Source organism: Amblyomma maculatum, chromosome 9, assembly GCF_055883805.1.
Source record: "Amblyomma maculatum isolate TAMU_Amacu chromosome 9, ASM5588380v1, whole genome shotgun sequence".
Taxonomy (NCBI): Eukaryota; Metazoa; Arthropoda; class Arachnida; order Ixodida; family Ixodidae; genus Amblyomma; species Amblyomma maculatum.
Window position 1 is genome coordinate 54,874,034 of NC_139352.1, and position 23,540 is coordinate 54,897,573.

The window sequence follows — 23,540 nt, forward strand, 5'->3', positions numbered from 1 at the left end:
CGTTACAGCGGTTATCAGAGTCCGTTATAAAACAGGCCATGTGCTGCGTCACATGTTTCCTGTACGAACTGCGCCCAATACAGGGTCCAATGCCTGGTAGAATAAGGTCCACAAAGCAATGATACAAAAAAAGATGGAAGCGGTCAGCTCTTGATTTAATAAACACAGCTGGCCTAGCATTTCATTGGTTTGTCACAACACAATTTCCATTTGAACGTGCAGTATCCAAGCGTATTTGGAGTCTCTACCGCGTATACGATCTGGTTTTAGCTGGCTTGAGATTGTGGATGAAGGAAGGTACGTCACAGTCGCAAAGCATGGAAGGTGAGGAATCGGAAAAGAATTGTTTTGAAGAAGAAAAAAAAAGAGCAGAGTAATATGCCCTTACTCAACACACGGACTCAAAATATGTGCATGCGAGCATGCGCAACGTGTCTATTTTATTTGCTATATGATCGCCAAATCGGCTGGGAACTAACGAGTGCTTGGCTCAGCAGAAAAACGTGCCTAGCGGTCGTAAACAAATACAGCTGGGGCTTTTTATCAAGGAGCTGCACACATTTACCTATGCGGCACCTTCGTTAGGCGCTATTTTTAAGGCTTACAGTACTCCGCGGTTGGTATTATAAACCCTTCGACGGGGCAATCCTTTCAATGTATTAGCACGTATCATCTGCATTAACACCTACATCCCTTTTTCTGTCACGACGTGTACTGTTGCTGGGTCTGCTAGCTTAGACTTAGGCCTCCACTCTCAGAACGCCTGCAATCCTTTGAGATCGATCAAGTTTTTCATTCTTTCATTTATCGTCCCATCGTGACTTAGGACAAAACAAACCGGACATATCTTTATCTTGCAATTTTTATGACTTAGACAAAACGCGTCTTACTAAGTGAACTGCATTTTCAGAATGTTTTGCTGTGAAACAGCTCATAACATCGACGTGTCTAATCTGTTTTTCACTTAATTTGCATATGGGCTGCACAGAATCATGATGTTTGGTCGTAAAAATCACGAGAATATTTGCAACCTTACCAGCCTCTTTTAGAATATTGTGAAACTATATAATATATGGATAGTAAATTAATGGGGCAACTGCATATTCACAGAATGCTGCGCTGAAAGAGCGATGAAGAGGCTTCCGTTGGTTATCGTCCTCCTATCCCCTTCAACCCTATTCTACATGTGACAATTGTTTCAACGTGAGTACATCAATACTCCTTCATCAGAAAAAATGTCTAGCCGCATCAACGTAGGTGTCGTCACTGTCGAGCATTGCAAGCTTGGCATCTTCGAAAAATCCAGGACATCAACCTTGAAGGACCTTAGCGCGTGACAATTAGTATCTCATATCTACAGCGTGATAAACGGGAGAAGAGAGAAAACATGTAACGACAAACACAGCGCTGCCTCACAACTTATCGTCACTAACTGCCCAACAACTGATCTTGTCGAATTGGTATTCAACGTCGGAAACCAAAAGGTAGTTGGGGGGAGTGAAACATCACAACATTGGAACCCCCCCGCGCATTTAAATTCGAAACCTCAAAATATCACGAATACGTTTCATACAGGTGGTTGGAGCAGCAGGTGCCAAATGCCACCACACTTGCGCCCTCGCTTGAAGCTGGGAGCCTGGACAAACTGAGAACATGCCATCAAGGCGAGCATGGCTTCAGCACATTCAAGGCCTTGAAAACTAATCAGCACGCCTTAAAGCATTACTCGCCTTCCAGAGGAGATTCGCTCGCTTCTACATAACATATGTTTACACAAAATGGTCTGTGTACGCAATATTACATTCTAAGAAAGGAAGTATGTCCTGTTCATTCATTTTTATATGACGGTCTCATAGAGGTGCACATTTCCCATTTGTAATAAACACTCGAGCGCACTACGGAGCTAAAAACATCTAAAAGAAATGACATTGCACGAGAAATGGTTCTATTACAGCACTTTTAGGACGCATAAAGAGTTTTGAAAGATGGTCTTTGAGACAGCGGTTTGATCTTTTTCTCCAGAAGATATGTCAAAAGCTGACAGCTCGGGATTTGCACCTAGGGAGATTCGAGGAAGCTAGGGATTAGAGTGAAGTCTCTTTGTGTCCTAATTGACGGTATTGAAGCAGTTTAACATCAGTCAGCGCGTTTCATTCTTTATACTTATGCCCGTACGTCCAGTGCGTGGCTACTGAAGTCACAACTAGGACTTCCAAACCTAAAGTTTCAAAGGAAACTATCCCGTTTCTGAATTCTTCAGAAAAATGATTTCCCTGACGGCCTATTAAAACGTGAGCATCTTCGTGAACCTACTTACTTGCCAGCACGCGTCGATTACACACAAAACGTTCATACCTCAAACTCTCATCAAATATGCTTTTTTTTTTGTTCTTTCTTGCCTAGAACTGCAAGAGAATGGAAGCATCTGCCATCTTCCATATCCCGCATCGCATTGAGAGATTCGATAAAACGTTTTCCTCTGTTTTGCCCGGCCACCTTTTCTTGATGTATTTTCGTGTCATTATTTGAAAGATGTAAATTTTTGTTCTTCACGCAAGTGCTGTTTGTTTCTATTAGAATCTTGATATTTTATTTATCCCATGCAACCACCCCTCGCTGTGCTAATATGCTTGAAGGTAAAAAAAAATAATGAAAAATTGTCCTGCCCTTCCGAAGCGGCCAGAAACAATCACTGCTGTATTTTTCAAGTAAAAAACTTCAAACTATTTTTTAACTGCGATGTCGCAAGTTTATTATGTTATCCTTGCACCGTATAGGACGCGAACAGAGTGCAGTCGTCCATGTAGAATGAATGGTTATATAACGTTTGTAATATATTTCCTATAGAGTTCTTTCTTTGCTATAAAGAACATAATACTTGAAATTCACGTCAGAGGTACACAATATTCCCTGGGGTAAACTTCCTTCAATGGAAGGCATCGAGCGGTTCTTGAAATAAGCGATTCGACAGAAAGTCGCAAGAGTATTCCAGCACTTTTGAAAAATGCATCATGTCTGATGTTGCGTTAAGGCGAAAAGGTCCATGTGCCATCTCCTCCAGATGGAAGCTTTCCTCCTGATCAAAAACCGAAGTAGTCTGCGCATGTAAAATGCTTGTTGTTGCTTAATCTTTTCTGTTTTTCTTTTTAAATCTCATTTATAATGTCGAATATGTTCACGGTAAACGAGAGCACACAATAAGATAATAATGTGACATATTTTGGAAGAATAAAGTGAATCAAGTCGCCGTAGCTAAGATGTATAAGTGCTGACTGAAAGTCGCGGCTTCTTAAGTTTCAGGGATGAATACGAATCGATTTCCATTTGAGCCTTCGGTGCTTCCTCTATACCCGTTGTTTTTGCTGGATTTAAAAGACAAAAACTTGAGGCTGCGCTCAGATAGGGGGACAGTTATTACGTAACATATTTCCTCGAGGCAAGTCCATATCACTTCTCTAGCGAGCATTGCGGGAAGAATTTTTATATTGGTAGTCGTTTGTTAATGGTTTCGTTCTAGTTGACACTGCTTGGTAGAATTCCTTTTTTAAGCGAAGTTTTATCCCCAAAACCATTGTAAATACCTAGGAGCTTCAAAGTGGATAAATGTATATCTTTAATATATAGCATTCCAGCCACTTTTGGTATAGGCTGCTTGTTTACACACGATGAAAGTTGTTTTAGGGAAACCTAAGAATAAAGAGTGTCCGCAAAGGTTAGTTCCAGACTAGTACCGCATTTCCTGCGTGCCTCACCTGTTTATAAACGGCACACAGTTTTGCCGAGAACTTTTTCGGCATTCTATGTGTATAACTTGCATAAGTGGCGCCTTTTCTAAATATGCGGGGTTGTCGTCAGCTGTATAACTCGGAAACGAACCCCGCTCCTTCGATATTTCGGTTTCGGCTTCATGCGTTCTTGTTCTTTAACTGAGTATTATAGCTCTTTGTTCCCCTTTTAGAGGCAGATGTAGAACAATTTTCACATCTGGCGCTATGGATGGCTGGAGCTGGCGAGCATTCTTAAGGGCATTGCTTACACGCACAATTGTACCATAGGAAGTGGAAAAATGAACTCCGGATCCCGTGGCTCAGTGGATAGAGTACCAAACGAAAATGGCTAATGTCGTGGGTTCGGACTTCAGCTTGCGGTTGTTTTTAATTATACTTGCTAATCAATTACATTTTTATCTACGACGTCATACTAGGACGCGGTCGCTATAGGGTAACAGTTTCGATTCCGGGGGAATGAAAGCTAGCAAGGGGCAGCATAAAATTACATGGCTAAATGAGGTTAAAAATTGGCTGGAACAGGTCTAGGGTTTTTTGGTGAGGTCTCTATATTGCAATTGGTATAATCCGGATGATGATTGTCTAGCAGATGTATGCAAACCGGGAAGAAAAATGGTATGACATCATCCTGACATCTGCACAGCAAATGGTTGAATCTCGATTCTGATCTGAAATCCCGCACTTTCTTTTTCCATTACGTACTTCTCAACTACGGATTAGGGCGGCTGCAACGTCCAAGGCGACATCCTCTCGACCTTACCAGCTACATGCGCTTAGCTAAATTTGATATTACGTTTCCCTCGCCCGTGGGTTCAGACACGCAATGTGCACTACAAACCGGAGTATGTTAAATAAAATATGATTACAGATTTTATGGCAAATTTAGTTTGATAGCTATCAGCGTTTTGCAGAAACTTATGTCTGTCGAGGTTGAGACGTTGTTCGTACCATCCTTTTTTGCTTTTTTGTATTGATCTCCTCATTTATTGTAAATTGCGGAATTATTTGCAGAAACTACTGGCATTTACCCACAACATTCAAACCAGGCCTACTGCTACTGCTCACGCGGTGGCACTGTGATGCGTACATTGTGCTTCACTGCCGACTTTTGTTCTCTGATCACGAAGTGTCCTGCAGTCACTATTCGTACTTTATCTGGTAGCCAATAGCAATACTTTGTGGTTTTGTGCGCTTCAAAGTAAAAACGTGGGGTACAGCAATTTATTTTATTCGTTGTAATAACGACAACGTCAATACCACGCCATACAACATATAATAATAGAATTTACGCGGAGCCAATAGCTTACATGGTATATATTTTGCAGGTAACCAAAACCCGCTGCCATTTGGCGTTGCTCGTCTAGTGAGTCTTCAGGCGAAGTAAGCTAGTTAACATGTTGTTCGGGTTCTATTGATGGTCTTGTTTCGTGCGTCTTTTCCAGTGGCGTTCAACAAACATTCCCTTTGTTCTGGTAAAGCGTGCTATCATTTGTGTAACATCTACTCGGTATTTGCGGTATAAGATAGCGAACGGCTTGTAATCATTGTAGAAGAGCCTTCAATATTTTAGTAGATATAGAGCTTCGCCGGTATGTATCGTGAGAGTCTCCTGCACTTTCCAGAGGTAAGCTCTTCGGGCTGCAAGGTAGCCGTTATAATAACGCAGTGGTGACGTCATTGTGTTGCAAGTATTCGCAGTCATTCCTTTGATTACTGTCAACACTTTATGCTACGTTCCATTGTTTTGTAGACACGGGAACAGGACGCCATTTTCTTAGTCGTTAGACTACATCCCGAAATAGGTTTTTAAAATTAAATTGAAACGCTACCAAGAAAAGAACTTGAAGAGCCATCATCTCTGTAGATGGTGCTGGTCACAGTGTTCATTTTTATTTTGTATGAGCCTCTTCAGCTATTCTGCTCATATGAAATTGCATTGCAAATAAAATGCTGCCCACAGCGCCACATGAGGAGCAAATATTTGACCGCGACAGTGTTTACCAGCGTGCGTTGTAAAACAGGCCATGTGCTGCGTCACATGTTTCCTGTACGAGCTGCGCCCAGTAGAGCGTCCAATGCCAGGTAGAATAAGATTCACAAAGCAATATTACAACAAAAAGATGGAAGCGTTCAGCTCTTGGTTTAATAAATACAGCTGGTCTAGCATTTCATTGATTCTTCACAACACAATATTTATGTGGACGTGCAATATCCAAGCATATTTGGAATCTCTACCGCGTATACGATGTGGCTTTAGCTGGTTTCGCTTGTGGATGAAAGAAGGTACGTCACAGTCTCAAAGCATGGAAGGGGAGGAAGCGGAAAAGAATTGTTTTGAAGAATAAGAAAAAAGATCAGAGTAATATGCCCGCACTCAACACAAGGACACAAAATATGTGTATGCGAGCATGCGCAATATTGGTCCATTTTATTTGCTATATGAACGCTAAATCGGCTGGGAAGTAACGGGTGCTCGGCTCTGCGCAGAAAAACATGCCCAACTGTCGTAAATATAATACAGCTGTCGGTTTTATAAAGAAGCTGCACACATTTACTTATGCGGTACCTTCTTTAGGCGCTATTTTCAAGGCTTACAGTACTCTGCGGTTAGTATCATGAACCCTTTGACCGGGCAATCCTTTCAATGTATTAGCACGTATCATGTGCCTTAACACCTGCATCCCTTTTTCTGTCAAGACGTGTACTGTCGCTGGGTCTGCTAGCTTGTTTTGTGAGTGGAGGTAAAAACAGGCATGCAGCAAAAGCCTTACGACGATCCCGATCATGTTGCTATTTCTGTACCTCAATTATTGTCTGCGTGGACACGAAGTAATTCCATTCCACGGTTGCGAGCAGATGCGTTGGCAGGAAAATATTGCTTGTGAGGGAGAAAGGGCCATGCATTATAAACGGTGAGCAGGGCAAGAATTGACAATTGAATTTGCTTTTGAATGTAAATTTTGACCTGATTTGTTTCTGAGGCATGTGGAAGAAATAAGGTACAGAAAAATAATCGTATGAGTTTAGGCCAGAAAGTAGGGATACTAGAAATGATAAAAGGGTTTGTAAAAGTAACTGTTCCATATTATTAGTAAACGTTTGAGTGTATGAATTTGAAAAATATATATTTCTATAGTGCATTCACCTCTCACTAAGATTTGTGAAAGGTTACTGAGAAATGAAACACTAAAAATAGTACCATATGAAAAGAGTATTTGCATTTACTTTTATAATACGAACAGTCTAATGTGCAGAGCCGTCTTTAATACATAACGAGGTTATGATCATGATGAGAAAAAAACGATGGAAATATTATAGTGATAATATTTATTTCAATGATGGCTTTCACTGGTAATGCTTGTGTCATCTTTTGCCTTCTACTGTGGCATGCAGTGGCCTTGTCCGCCGTTACTTCTTATATTGTGCTGGCATTTATCCGTTCCAGAGCCCTCTTTTTTCTCCTTCTGTCATTCGAATTACAAACTGAAATACCAGAAGCCTGCTTTTGTCATGTGTTCTAGTATATTTGTAGTGAAAGTGTAGCTGTAAAATTGTTTATCACGAAGTGAAGCGCAAACGCTTTGTTTATATTAGTAATGTATCTACATTCAGCCATTGTATAGCAGTTGATTGTTTGTTTTGTAGGGGTTTTACGTCACAAAGCGATTCAGGCTATGAGTGACGCCGTAGCGGAGGAGTCCGGATATTTAGACCACCTGGGGTTCATTAACGTACAATGACATCCCACAGCACACGAGCGGCTTTCTTTTCGCCTCCTGCTAAAAGTTTCCGCCGAGGCCAGGATTCGATTCCGCATCCTTGGACAGAGTAGTCGAAAGTGATGTTTATATGTTTCGCATATCATAGAGTGTGAGATAACTCCCCACAGTGAAACTAGGTAGGCCTGACGCCGTAGTTGAAATCTCTGGATCCATCCTTGCGCACTCAGCTTCTAAAGGCTGAGTAGCATTGCAGAGCACATTACACACTTTTTTTGTATTGTTACTTTTATTTTTGTTTTCACTCTTCTTTTTCTTTATTATTTCCTTGTATCGTTGTTTATCTATTTATTATCTATTTATTATTTATTAGATTGCCTCTAATCGGTTTTTACTTTTTTTTTTGACTGCGCGGAGATGCTTGAGACAAAGCAAGGGTGGGCACAATATATACCATAAATTACAGACACCTACATACAGAACCTGCCAGGGAACGTATAGGCCAGTTGGATAGACATAAAGAAAATAATACCGCAGCAGGCACAGGAAATAGGGTGGAGATAACGCAGGGCGGTACTGGCAACTGAAAAGTTTATTGATAAAACAAGGGCTTTTATAGACAGATGGCACATGTGATCTTACAATCAGGTAAAATGGGATAAAACTTGAAGACCAAACAAGACCTTCGGCAAAACTTAAAAGACAACAATCAGCACATTTCCTACATGGGACCCTCGATGGGTATTCGAGGGAAGGTCAGATAGAAATTTGGGCTTCATGCAGATTATTTCTGGGTTGCCCAAAATGGGGCTGCCCACCAAAAGCCTAGATAATTTCCTCATGGCCTGTAGCGGGGCAGGAAATAGGGCTGCTTCCCGCTTCTGCCCGCATCGGTCCCTTGCGGGGCACTTTAGCAGAGATCCGATGCAAATGTGAGCATAAAGAAAATAGAAGACGGGCTAGCCCGAATGGGGAGGCCCACTAAAAAGCCGAATAGGTCCCGCATGGTTTGCGGCCGAGTTGAAAAGTGGGAATGTCCCCACACTGCCTATACGTGTATTTCTTGGGGTACTTGCGGGAAAAAGCAACATATGTTCGTATTTCATGGAGTAAAAATAAGATCAGCCCAATTGGGGCTGCCGATTAAAGGCCGCAGTGGGCCTCAATTTGGCCGTAGGCGGGCTCACCGCTGAAACGCCTTCATCGTATATTTAAGTCACGATTTTATATACGTAATCCATGTTATACCGGACGCTAATTGCCTCTTCTGGAGGTTTCACACAACTGTTCTGAGCATATCCATGCCATGAATAAAGACTATCTATTTTTACTCTAAACACTACGGTAATTATGCAGTATTGGCACAAAATATGCAGCAGTAACTGTTCCGCTTTACGAGTATGTACTAAACTACCTCCAAATTTTTCATCCTCCATTATTATTCTACATACACTACCGAAATAAATATTCAGACCAACATTTCGGGGGTGATGTGGGCCAGCCCACATTATTGTAGGGTTGAGAATAAATTTCTCATGTTACTGAGTGTCGATTACAAGGTAAAGAAATTGTGCTCAATGTTTCACATTTGATAATCAATAATCTTGGGCAGCCCCGAAAATGCCAGATTCAACCCATGAGGGCAGCACGTGGGCCAGCGTGAAGCGGACTGTCCTCCGCAAAGCGCACGAAGGTATACAATTCAGGCATTGGAGGGATTAATCGACTTAAAAATAAAATCTTGATCATTAGGGCGGTACTGAGTGCACAAACCTAAGACCCAGTACTCATTCTTGTATGCTGCCCACATTCGGCTATCTGGACTGAAAGCGGGCAGCCCTAATTTGGGCTGCCCACACGGATACAGATTGGGACCGATCGCGGCAAAATTGGGCAGCCCCCGCGGAACCCCTCTGGGTACGTGTTGCAAATCTCGCATGGGGCCAATACGGGCTGCCCCCACGGGACCAACGCGGCCCCCCCCGTCATAGCCCACTTAGTGCTACTTGAGATTGTCAAACGATCGTGAAATAATCGGCGAACCCAGGATCTTGCTGGCCCGAAGCTGTCTCCACTATTTGAAGGGCCCGAAGAAGCCAGGTTATTTATTGCTTCCGCACTCCCAAGAATCGACGTCGGCACCTTGTGTTCACTGTTCAGTAATGCTCAAGCCACGGCGGCTCACGCCATGAACTCTTCCGCCTATCTCCGTAAACCCCAATCCCCCCTCGTCCCGGTGACGTGTGTAACCAGGCTGCACTATGCCCCTAGCCGACGCAACAAGGAGAGCCACTGCGTCGCGCTCCCAACTAGTTTTCAGCCAGTCTTCTTACACAATCTCTCCTTTCGGCATTCTCTTGACGTCTTGTATCCTGCTGCTTGGAGAATGGTTGCCATGGGATAGCCGCACTAAGTGACCCTACTACACACGAGGTCTCAGACCCACTGTTTTGCTCAATTCTGTCTCCTTTTGCTGATCCGTTACGCTGGATTCGGCTTGCCGCACGTCGTTCCTGCTTTCGCGGCATGTTTTGTTGTGTATTGAAGGAGTAGTGGCGCTCTTTAGTAAACGCAATGTCGAAAGGAATTACTTTTGCTGCGAAATTACTACCAAAATAATTCATTACATTACTAAATTGCTTACCCGAAAAAGCAATTCATTACGTTACAAATTACCGGAAATATATAAATAAATTACAGTAATTTCATTACTGTAATTCAATCACTGCCATGTCTGGCTGGAAAATATACCTCATGCATGAATCCCCATAAACGAGAACGCCCAGCGAAGCGAGAGGGCTCAATCAATGTAGGTACAAGAGGGGTACCTATTGTACGTATATTATAGTGCGTATAAATCGCTGACGTGTATTGTAATTTGGACACATTTTACAATAATAAAACATGAAATATACACAAGAAAAATTACAAATATGCGGAATGAAATGAGTTAAAAGAAGCTATCGCGACTGCTCTAAGGCGAAGTTCAACCGGCCTTTTCGTTTAGTTTATAATCCGTCGCTTTCGCTTGCAATGTGAAAAAAAAAAGTAGAACCACGTAGTATTTAACGTATAATAAACAATTAATTCAAAGTTTTATAAAGGGGCTCTAAAACTTTGCCGATGCCCTTGAGGTCTGCAGCTAATACCTAATACGTTGTTCATCAACGCAATTAACCAGTTCTTACGATAAGTAAAATAAAATAGATCCTGAGCAACAATCAGCTAATGCAGGTATGACATAGGTCTCCATACGTGTCCGAGGTGCATTTTATTTAACAAATAACTGAAATTACGTAGGGCGATCGTTAAGCATGTTTTCATACAACCCTGAGAGAGCGCTCTGGAAGAAAGAAGTGTATATATATTTGATGGCCTCTTCTGAACCTGCTTAAAATTCCATATTGAACACTTTCGAAAAGGCTGCTTACAAATATTCTTGTAAAACATATCAGTAGTGAAACACGACAACAGTGGCGAAGACGAAATTGAGCCGGTCCCGTACTTTTTAAAGACTCAACAAAGCGCTGTGAGGCAGCCGCGCATTAGGGCTTCACTTGCGAGTACCTAACAAATTTAGGTTCATTTATTTCCAGCATGTAAAAGCGATTCCGTTCGCTTTAGGACCATTGAGAAGTTTGTATGCTGGAGAAGAACATATTAAGTGGTGAAATATTTCTCGGTCGCCATTCAGTATGAGCGGATTTCTGGTAAACAACTTCTGAGCCGACTATCGGAAGTATTTGCGAACAGCTTCCAATATATACACAGAAAAGTTTTCTTTTGTTTTTCTGATCACACAAAGGGAGCAAGGAACATCACTGACGCCGCTTATAACTGGGTATTCTGCATAAACCTGATGGTTGAGGGCGCAATTAGATTTTATCTATCGGCGTGGCTGATAGTAATTGGATTCCCGTATTGTGCGATGGTTTGGCAAACACGGACCAAGCCAAAGCAGTCTGCACGTCATAAACCTGAACCTATACGTGACATCTGCATTCGCAGCAAACGGAAATCTAGCAGAGACGTCTTTTTATATGTGTGCGGTCACAAACTCGGATGGGCAAGAAGACAACCATCTAGTCGCATAAGCAAGATCTCCTACGTCTGTTGGGACGGGTAAATCAATTAATGGATTCTCACATGCTTGCACAGACGCCGACAATTAGGTACGTCTAGTTAGTATTATAGGCTCAAGAGTTATTTTTAGTCTTTGCCCCGCCGGGGTGGTGCAGTGGTAAGACGCCCGACTACTGTGCCGGAGTACCCGGGTTCGATCCCGACCTTGGCGGCTGCGTTTCGATGGAGGCGAAACGAAGAGGCGTCCGTGTGCTGTGCGATGTCAGCGCACGTTAAAGATCCCCAGGTGATCGAAATTACTCCGTAGCCCTCCACTACGGCTACACTTTCTCTCTTTCCACTTTCTCTCCCACCTTTCTCCCTTCCCTTACGGCGCGGTTCAGTTGTCCACAGCTACAAGTGTGACAGATACTGCGCCTTTCCCTTCCTGTGAACCAATCAACAACAACAACAATGTGGAGAGCATGCTGCTGTGGTCCCGCATTTTGGCTCCACGGCCACAAAATGTGTGAGAACATTTATTTTCCCGGCTTCTGCCTTGTTTTGCGTGGCGCTGAACGTCAATAAATATCTTGATTAATTTCAAGTATCCGCGTGCAACCGTTGAAGTTAATGCTCCCACCGGCCAAACCTGGCATCGGAGTTCGCATTGCGGGCGTCGGTGTTGGCAACAACAATTCACGAGCATGCATGCCTGGAACTGAGTGATTTGTCGTCTGTTATTGTGACGTCATGAGACACGTGACATGAGAGTATTGTTACAAGCTGGCGCTTCCGGTAGCTCATTTGAGGTGAGAAACGATGTAACTAAGACCCTTGGAGCGGAAGTAAGCCACAGTATATGTAGCCCAGAGAGAGGAACGTTGGTACGGTTTGCTGTAAGCTGGGATTTAAATCTCATTTGGGTTGTTCGTGCGGTTTGTGGACATTTCAGACTGTATCCGAACGATAATGCGGGAAATAACGGAGGAATCAATTCATGATTTCTTTACTTGGTAGGAGATTGCATGTCTGCGATCGAGGCTCTCTTCGCTTCGCCACACATGGGAATCATTAAAACTATCGCGTCCTACCGGTATGGATGGATGGATAGAATATAGGAGCGTCCCCTTTGAAACGGTGTGGTAGCCGTAGCTATCATGCTAATTTTTCTCCCTATATCTAAATTATTGTTTTAGATTGGTTAACTATACCATCATTCTATTTATTAAATTTTTGTTCCTACATTACTAACATAAACTCCTTCTTCCCCCGAGCAGCATTAGATTGGAACGGCCTTTCCCACAGCATCGCCGCTATTAGCTGCCCATCCAACTTTTCCAAAGCACTTACAGATCATATTGTATGTTGAACCCACATGGCAACCATTGTACTTATTTTTTTTTTGTATAATCCACCCCTTATGTAATACCCCCACGGGGGTCCTTAAGGTAATAAACTGAACTGAATAAAGTCACTTTTCTGCTTTCAAGCCACCAATCTTCCAGTAGTTTCTTGCTAACTTCCACCGCCGGTTTATTCACCCGGCCACTGGTATCTCTAAACCCCAGAGCTCCAGGAAGAGTGACTGCGCCTACATTGACTTCCGGATGAATACTATTACATTCGAGTATAATATTGCCGCAATATCATCGTACTGGCGCCGCCATGTGGCAAGCTCGGGAGACTGGCACGCGCTCGTCTTCTTCGCTCTCGGTGCTCGCCCGCCAGTCGGTTCCGTGCCTGATCTTGCCGGTGATTTTACTTAATCCTAAGTAAACCTGCTGAACCAGTTTCACTGGCTTCTGTGACATTTTTGGTGGAGGTGCGGGGTAGATCCCATGTACGAAGGGCCTCTGGCTGCCCCCTACGCCCATCTACACACCGTGGACACGACACCTGTGCACAAGGCGAGCCGTCGCTTGAGAGGCTTAGCACCCGAGTGTGGTCCTCTTGTTTCCCCACCGCGAACCACGATGACTACAGCGGCAATTCAGACCACCACTCAGTTTCCCGTGAGTGCCCAGCAGCTGATCTGCCATACTCCACGTATGCCCACGCCGTTTCATGGCGACAAGTTCGAAGACGTTGAGGACTGGCTGACCAGCTACGACCGGGTCGCTGTGTTTAATGCGTGGGACGAAGAGCGAAAATTGCAGAATGTTTATTTCGCACTAGAAGACGCCGCCAAGATGTGGTTCGAAAACCATGAGGCTACCATTTCCACGTGGCAGGATTTCCGGCGGTAGCTGCTTGCAACATTTGGCAACGATGCAAGAAAAGAGATGGCCGAACTCGCTCTACAGTCCCGAGCACAGCGGCCTAATGAAAGCGTCGCTATGTTTGTGGAAGAAATGGCTCGGCTTTTCAACCGGGCGGACCCGTCCATGTCGGAGGTAAAGAAGGTGCACTACCTTATGCAAGGCGTCAAGGAGCAGCTGTTCGTTGGCCTTGTACGTGATCCTCCACGTACTGTTGCTGATTTTACGAAAGAAGCAACAAGCATTGAGCGTGCCTTGAATCAGCGATTTGTACATTTCGATCGCTCTGCGAACATTGCTGCTGTAGACTTCCGCTTGCCAATGGCCGGAAACGACAGGGAAGCCCTTCGCGAGCTTATCCGAAGCATCGTGCGCGAAGAGCTGCGAAAGCTGTCCTCCCTCGAACAACATCCATGTGTTGGGGGCATCTCGGATATTGTGCGCGAAGAGCTCCGCCAAGCAGTGCCATCAGTGCCATCAATACCATCACCCCAGCCGCCTGCGCCACAGATCATGACTTACAGCGACGTGTTGCGTACCCCTGCGCCTGAACAATTGGCACCCAGCAACCCTGCTCCTCCCGCACGTCCTCCACCGCAATATCCAGTTTCGACTGGTGTGCCTGAACCTCGACCACCCGTTCGCAAAGCACACGCGTGGCGCACGCCGAACAATCTGCCTTTGTGCTTCCACTGCGGCGAAGCCGGTCACGTTCTGCGCCACTGCCCGTACCGTCGGATGGGCTTGCGCGGATTTTCCCCGGATGCCCCTCGGCCGCGCTATGGCGAACGACCTCGGGATATCGACCAATACCTCAGCGACCACGTCCCACCTGCGTCCCTCCAGCGACGCCAGTCCAGGTCACCGCCGCCGAGACAGTTTTCCACCAGCCGCCGTTCTTTCCTCAGGCAGTCCCCAAGTCCGCACCGGGAAAACTGAAGACGGCGACCCTTGGGGGTAGGGCCGCCGTCGATGGACACTACGGCCAACATCCTCCGCTCACCGATTCGATCACACAGACCGACCTCCGACCCTTCGCTCCGACCAACAGTCCGACCACTTTTCGACGATGGCCGAAGTTTTCCTCCGACGCCCCCAATCGACGCACCGCACGACCAACGAGTCCGACGACCTCCCGACGATCACAGAAGCTTACCTTCGACGCCGTAATTCGACGCAACGAACGACCCGTCAGCCCGACGATCCCTGACACGCCGCACTTTGTCGACGGTGAGTTACATTCCGCCGAAATACCGATCGTCGTTGATAACCACAACACGACTGCCCTTGTAGATACCGGCGCTGATTTTTGCGTTATGAGTCATGGCCTTGCAACCATTCTGCGAAAAGTCCTGACTCCTTGGCACGGAGCCCCGATAAAGACAGCCGGAGGGCACGTGGTAACGCCGCTCGGAGTGTGCACCGCTCGCGTCGAGATTCACCACGTAACTTTCTCGTGCTGCTTTGTTGTGCTAGCAGAGTGCTCCAAGGACCTGATTCTCGGCCTTGATTTTCTTAGAGAAAACAAAGCAATCATCGACCTCCGTGACTTCATGGTGACGTTTTCCACTCACCGCGCAATTTCCGACGAGTACAGACAGCACAACGACGACTACACAGACAGGCCATTTTTGCGAGTGTGCGACGACCATGTCACCCTACCTCCACGCACCAGCTTGTTTGTTACAGTGCAGTGCGACAACCCTCCCGCCTTGCAAGGCCTCGTGGAAACGAACGTGAATTTATTGTTGAGCCTACAAGTCTGCGTCGCTCGGGGAATCTTTGCCTTGAGAAATAAACGAACTGAACTGCTTTTAACGAACTTTAGTGCCGAATACCGCCATTTACCGCAAGGTACAGCTATCGCTTATTTTGACGAAGTCAGTGCGCCATCCGCCCATTGCGCCCTTTCGGTGGCCAACGAGAACCCTCCCGAGAGCACTGGACATACTGTTCAAACTGACGTGAACCCAGCTTTGTCGCTTACCCAGAAACGCCGCCTTCAAGCAATTCTGGACACTTACCGTGACTGCTTTGCCGTCACTTCCAAAGTGAAGCAGACGTCAGTAACGAAACATCGAATTATAGTTGATCCCACCGAACGCCCTATCCGCCAACACCCCTACCGAGTATCGCCGAAAGAACGAGAGGCTATTCGGGCGCAAGTTGATGAAATGCTCCGCGATGATATCATCCAGCCGTCCACAAGTCCATGGGCCTCACCAGTTGTGCTGGTCGCTAAAAGGACGGAGCACTCAGATTCTGCGTTGACTATAGGAGGCTTAACAAAATTACGAAAAAGGACGTCTACCCATTGCCTCGAATCGATGACTCGTTCGACCGACTTCGCCACGCCCGATACTTTTCATCGCTCGATCTACGCAGCGGGTACTGGCAGATCGAAGTCGATGAACGTGATCGAGAGAAAACCGCATTCATTACTCCTGATGGACTGTACGAATTTAAGGTGCTTCCATTCGGTTTGTGTTCCGCTCCCGCAACCTTTCAAAGAATGATGGACACTGTCCTAGCCGGCCTGAAATGGCAGACGTGCCTCGTCTACCTTGACGACGTTGTCATTTTCTCTGCGACTTACGAAGAGCACCTCAAACGATTGACGGCCGTGCTAAATGCCATCCGCGGGGCCGGACTCTCACTAAAACCAGAAAAATGCCACTTTGCATTCCAACAGCTCAAGTTCCTGGGTCACGTCGTGAGTGCTGAGGGAATTAGCCCTGATCCAGAGAAGACGGCTGCCGTAGCTGCTTTCCCGACCCCCACTGATAAAAGTTCCGTGCGTCGGTTTTTGGGCCTCTGTGCATATTACAGGAGATTTGTGCACGACGTCTCCCGAATAGCCGAACCATTGACTCGTCTAACAAAGGACGACCAGCCTTTCATCTGGGCCGACGAGCAGCAAAGGGCCTTCGAGGAGCTTCGCAAGCGCCTTCAAACAACGCCCGTACTTGGCCACTTCGACGAGGAGGCCAACACAGAATTGCATACCGACGCCAGTAACGTTGGCCTCGGTGCAGTTCTCGTTCAGTGGCAAGAAGGCGTTGAGCGGGTGATTGCTTACGCCAGCCGCACCCTGTCTCGTTCCGAAGCGAATTATTCTACTACCGAAAAGGAGTGCCTTGCAGTTGTGTGGGCGGTAACAAAATTTCGGCCGTATTTGTATGGTCGGCCGTTTAGAGTGGTCAGCGATCACCACTCACTCTGTTGGTTAGCGAACCTTAAAGATCCTTCAGGCAAGTTAGCCCGCTGGAGTCTCCGCTTACAGGAGTTCGACGTCACTATTGTGTACAAGTCCGGCAAGAAACACAGTGACGCTGACTGCCTATCCCGAAACCCTATCCCGTGCTCTTCAAGTGAAACAGATGACTCCGTCTTTCTCGGCGCTCTCTCGACGCCAGATCTCGCTCAACAGCAGCGAGACGACACCGAACTGCGGCCCCTCATCGATTACCTCGAAGGAACCGCCTCATCGCCGCCTCGCCTTTTCACGCGTGGCCTGTCGTCATTCTGCTTGCGTGACGGCGTCCTCTACAAGAAAAACTACGCTTCCACAGACATTCAGTATCTGCTGGTTGTCCCAACGCCGCTCCGTACCGACGTTTTGCAGGCATGCCACGACGAGCTTTCTGCCGGACATCTCGGTTTTTCGCGCACCTTGGCACGAGTACGACAAAAGTACTACTGGCCCAAGCTTGCCGCTATGGTTCAGCGCTATGTTAGGACGTGCCGTGATTGCCAACGTCGGAAGATACCACCTGTCAAGCCGGCCGGCATGCTGCAGCCTATTGTTCCTCCGCGAGTACCTTTTCACCAAGTCGGTATGGACTTGCTCGGGCCATTTCCTACGTCATCATTGGGCAACAGGTACATTATAGTCTCCACAGATTATTTAACCCGCTATTGTGAGACGAAAGCTCTTCCCAGCGGCACGTCTACTGATATTGCGAACTTTTTCATCTTTAATCTGGTCCTTCGTCACGGTGCCCCTGCGATCGTTTTAACTGACAGAGGCACGGCATTTACTTCAGCTCTAACCCAGGAAGTGATGCGGCTCAGTGGCACTTGTCATCGCAGAACAACAGCTTACCACCCTCAGACGAATGGCCTTACTGAGCGACTCAATAAGACCATCGCCGATATGCTTTCTATGTACGTCAACGAAGATCATAAGAACTGGGACCAAATACTACCGTATGCAACATTTGCTTATAACACCGCCGTCCAGGAAACGACCCGCTTTACACCGTTTCGTTTGGTGTATGGTCGCGAAGCTGTTACCATGCTGGATGCAATGCTACTGCCAGATGTTGCCCAACCATCGATTGCCGGTGCCGACCAATTCGTCCAGCATGCCGAGGCCGCTCGCCAGCTGGCTAGACTGAGAGTCCGGACACAGCAAGGTAAAGATGCTCGACGCTATAACCTTCGTCACAGGGAGGTAATTTACAACCCTGGCGATCAGGTTTGGGTGTGGACACCTGTTCGTCAGCGGGGTCGCTCCGAGAAGCTTCTGCGCCGCTACTTCGGCCCGTACGAAGTACAACGCAAACTCAGCGACGTCACCTACGAAGTGACCCCGCAAGGAACTGTTCGCTCATCCCGACGGCAAGCACAATCGGAAGTCGTACATGTCGCCAGGATGAAGCCCTTCTACTCCCGCTAGGTCAAGCTACATGTGTTTTATTTTCTTTGCTTCCTTTAACTACTTGATGTGAACGCGCATCCTCGCCGACTACGGTTATCCTCAACCTCGCCACTCGGCATCGGGACGATGCCTTTTCCACCGGGAGGGGCAATGCCGCAATATCATCGTACTGGCGCCGCCATGTGGCAAGCTCGGGAGACTGGCACGCGCTCGTCTTCTTCGCTCTTGGCGCTCGCCCGCCAGTCGGTTCCGTGCCTGATCTTGCCGGTGCTTTTACTTAATCCTAAGTAAACCTGCTGAGCCAGTTTCACTGGCTTCTGTGACAATATGGTCAATTCTTTCACTGGAGTTACCACATACAGCACATGCGTCATCTTCATTGTTAAATTTATTTTTGAAGCTGTGTGTTCTAAGACACCCTGACCTAGTTTCAAAAAGTAGGGCGCTGCCTCTTGAGTTCCCAAAGAAAGCGTCTTTCCTTATCTGCCTTTTCCACTTTCGGTATAATTCCACACTCTGTTCTTTTTTCCATCGAATTTATCCAATTTTTACCTTCTGTATTTTTCACCTGTTGCTTAACGCTCCTTATTTCTTCGTCCTTGTGACCAGCATACTTACTGGTTAGTTTCCTAGTTCTTTTCCTCCATTGTGAGTCAACGCGTTTTAGGTATAAGTATTTAAATACTTTAGCTGCCCATCTGTTACTGTCCGATTTTCTCAGGCGTTCCTCATATAATATTTTACTCCGAGCTTTCCGTACTTCGAAAGATACCCAACCCATATCTCCCTGTACCACCTGATTTGTGGTTTTGCCGTGGGCCCCCAGTGCTAATGGTCCGACGGCTTTCTGATTGATTTCTAATGTCGACTGTACCTCTGATTTTAGGCACAAAACAGCATTTCCAAAAGTAAGCCCAGGCACCATAATTCCTTTCCAAATACCTCTCAAAACCTCATACCTATTGTATCCCCAGAATTCCCTATGCTTCATTATCCCGGCACTCCTTCGCCCTTTGGCCTTAAGTGATTGCTCATTCATTCCAATGCGTGCCAATCCTTCGTTTACCCATACCCCGAGATATTTATGTTCTGCTACTCTGGGTATTTCATGGCCTTGTATTTTAAGACCCTGATCAGTTGAGCCATTGAAAATCATCAGACCCGACCTAACTGCGCTAACACTGAAGCCTAGAGCGTCACCTTCGTCTCCACAATACTTAACTAGAGTTTGCAATCGTTCCAGACTTGCAATTCTTCCAGGTAGAAGTGGAGCTTAAGAGCTGCCCGGAAGCTTTGATATGCATTAATATTTTTCAGCGGCTATCGTAAGTACCAATGTAAAAACATAGTGCCATTTTACAAATACGATAATACAGCTCGTAGTAAAAGTAGTCAACCACTGTCGTCATTCATGCACTGTATGTCCCAGCTCACCATAGTTGTGTTTCGTGTCTAACAGAGAGCGCATTCCAAAAGATGACTACCATCTGGCATGCTGCCGAAGAAAACGCGGCTGTGAAATAATGCCGCACCTTGTTATTAATTCAACGCGGTGAGAAAGAAGCCGGCCCAACGTCTCTAGGGCGTTCGAGAACCTTATAAAAACGTCTCATTTTCTGTGCGATGAGAGCTCGTAGACTTGCGCGGGGTAGCAACCGGATCCCTCAGAAGATTCGGCGGAAGCTGACCAGTGACGGTGTGCAAACTGGGCTGGAAGAGAAGAGTCACTTAAAGAGCCAAAAATTGCTTGTATGTGCGCGCCGGCTTTGGCGCGTTGTAAAAGACACGCGGCGCGCTCTATTTATCGAGGTCGCATCGATTCACCCAGCAGTCAGTGCTAAAGAGAGCGTCGCAGTGTCAAGTGCTACTGCTCGGCTCCCGTAGTCAACCCTCTGTTCGGCAAACCCAATAATCTGCAAAGGCGTGGCTCTCGTCTACAGGAAAACCACATCATGACTCTCCAGACGTTGATCCAGACAGTGCCTGGTGAACGATCTGGCGTTTACAGCCTCTGTGTTGCGAAGCCTCTCTAGTTGCGTGCTTTGGATTGCTTTCTGTGAAACTCGTATCTGGGCATTCTAATGTTAGTGTGCACTTCTCTGCATCGTCTCTCGTTGTACATAAAGCCTGTCTTGTTTCTTTATTCTGACTTCGATCCTTTCTCTGGCATGACGCGGCGAAAGCTGTGAACCAAACGGCTACCCCTTTCTCTCGCTTCTGGTAGCGGAATTCCGGCTGTGCTTACCAGGCGAGCAGAGATCATCTCCTTTGAAGCCGGAGCAGCTACCGTCACTCACTTTAGGGGTGTCTGGGAGTGCGCGCACGAATAGTGGCGCATGGTTATTAAAATCCAATTATTACGAGTGACAGCGGCTCTAGCTGAGGATGTGCATGAAGTCCACGCTTGCGCTAGAGTGCGGCTGTTGTCGCCGCAAGTCCTGATTTTAGAACAGTTGAATTAATGGCCAGATGTCTTGGCCAGAGGCCTATCGACTGACAAGAAGGGATAATACCTCCAGCGAAAAAAAAAAAAAAACACGGGTTAAGAATCTAATTGTGAGCCTTAGGGGAACCCTAGATAATAATATGGTAACTGTGGCGTCGGCGTGTGTTGGGAGCTTTCTATTGTGCTACTTTTTCATTTTCGACTCTGCGCTGTAGCTTCACTGCCGGTCCCGTCGTTGGATATAAACAGATGATAGCCTGGGGGCGATTCCACACCTGTACATATCCAAATGCAGTTCTTGTAAACGCAATGCTCGCAGTAACAAGATCGTATCAATGTTATTACTGCGGCATGAACGGTTCGCTCGACAGCATTATCTGAGAATGCTCTTTTTCTCCGATAAAGACACTGCACCTGGATAGCAAAGAAGCCTGGAGAGCCCTGCTTCGGAGCTCGGACCTCGAGTCTCAGTAGAAACTCGGCTCACTGAGCGCGGAGGCCGCCAAGGAACAAAACATCCCGGCCCACATATTAGGTGGAGCTCGCCCCTGGCATCGTCGACCCATGGCCCAGAAGTTTGTGGCGCGGAACTTTTTTTGTTGGACAATAAAAGTTTGTTTCTCTCTCTTTCTCTCTCGGCCTGCATTTCTTTCTTCTTTGTAGAAACCCCTACATCATCCTAACTGCATGCGCTTTACAAGCCGTCTATTTCATTTCTGCCATTTTCCGTAGCCTATTTTTGAGACGGCTATTCTGAAGCTGTAATGATTATTACGTTGTACACCCGCTTAGGTAGGTGAAATCGATCTTATTCGATCTTACATCTACTAATGGGCTTATTATCAGTTAAGCTAGACATGTATCTTTATTTCCTCACCTGCTACTTGTAACACCACCCCCTGGCTCCGCCTAAGATCACCTTAGAAATCAGGCAGTCAGCCTGTCATCAGAGAAGAGCAGAATTGAATAAAACAGTAACTTCGTACTTTCCCTAAAATAGTAAGACTATCGAAAAGAACAAAAAGCGAGAAAAAGATACGTACGTTTCTGTAAGCTTTTCCCCCTAATTCAGCCTCACAAAATCTTCTCTTTGTGGCTGTCATAACGTGTATGGCTCACTTTTAGAAAAAGAAATTTCGTTTCCACAGCCTAAAGCGCTTTTATTGCGCATGGTAAAGGCTAGAGAAAACCACTAGTTACAAGCTTGTCTTATTTTTAGTAAATACTCGAAAAGAGATATTCAGTAGAAGTTGTTCACTGAATACGAGCCGTCCTATTACCAGTCTTCTATATAGTTTTGTAATTGGTACTGATAATTTTGTTAGTGTTTAAATTTACTTTGTATAATTTCCTAAACGCAAAATAAAACAATGTTTTTTTTCCTATATTCATTGCATTTTTTATATGATAATATATTTTCGTCTTAATTATTTTTTATATTGTTTTTTTAGTATTGGATTTTAATTGGTACACTCTCATTCACTGGTGGGCGCCCCACGTTTCTAACCTTGGAACCTCCTTCTGTAGAGTTCCTTTCATATGAACCACATCAAGACGAATATCAACTCGCACAAAACAAATTGCAGGTAAACTCTCATGTGGTCAGATTGCATTGTATCGTACTTGAAAGTGCTACCCTGACATCAGGGAGATGAACGTTTGTCAGATACACTTGGCTTCACGGGCAGCCTGATTTTGTAGTTACACAGGTCAGATTATTTAGTTCGCATGCAAGGATGTGCCGCAGCGACTAAAAGAACAATAGCGTTGTAATGGTAAGCCAACAATTAGCGCGTACATTGTCGAAGGGAGGAGTCAAAGTTGAAGCAGTTGGCCCAGAAACACCAAAAACAACCGAGCAGGCCTACACATCAAGAAAGAGAATGGTAGGCAAACGAACAGTCAGTGTACAACTTATCCGCCAGATGCGTTTCAATCTGCGAAAGTTACTATGTCAAAAAAGGAAAGTTTTATTCAGACATGACTACTTTCGTTCTCACTACATCTTTATTTATAACTGGCATTGACACTCTCAGAGAAAAAAAAAGTTACGTTAAGATACGTTTATGGCAATACTTCAGATTCTACTTGCAAAGGCTGCTGTCAATACAATACAGGTTCGATTATGTATCCAAGCTAAATACAAATTTCGAGTTCGACTTGGCCGATCTGAATATCTCAGCGGAAACACAATAACATAAAACTGCAATCGGCCTAATTCGCAAGCGCTGCTCCGGAAAGCTCCTGAAATGGGCACGTGCGAAACGAATGCAATGCGAGCCGTCCAGTACCTGCTCAAGAATGCCCAAATATAAAGGCTTGGGATGCTACTAATGGAGAAGCCATGTTTCTCGTGCAAGCCGTCGTCGAAGTAGGCGATGCATCTTATAGACCACTTTGGCGGCAAGCCAGGCGGTGGGTAACGGAGCCCACACACACCACGTCATTGATTTTCCGATTTTGCATTTCATCTTTGTTGGGTGGTCTTGATGATTTCTTTATGCTTCCTAGCGCAGGATAGCAGATGCTCGCATAGGTTGCTCATTTTGTGGCATTTGTAGGTGTTGTGCTTCGTACTATTAGACGGCTGCGCGTCTATCG

General features: G+C 45.8%; 1 long non-coding RNA gene across 1 annotated transcript in view; it reads left to right on the forward strand.

Annotated features, from left to right (window-relative positions):
* The window catches only part of LOC146179079 (uncharacterized), a 125,546-nt gene extending 104,025 nt beyond the window's left edge, over positions 1–21,521 (forward strand). The window contains exon 4 of the long non-coding RNA XR_014700911.1: positions 21,345–21,521. This is a non-coding gene — a long non-coding RNA (uncharacterized LOC146179079). The remainder of the gene's footprint in view (positions 1–21,344) is intronic.
* The last annotated feature ends 2,019 nt before the right edge of the window (positions 21,522–23,540 follow it).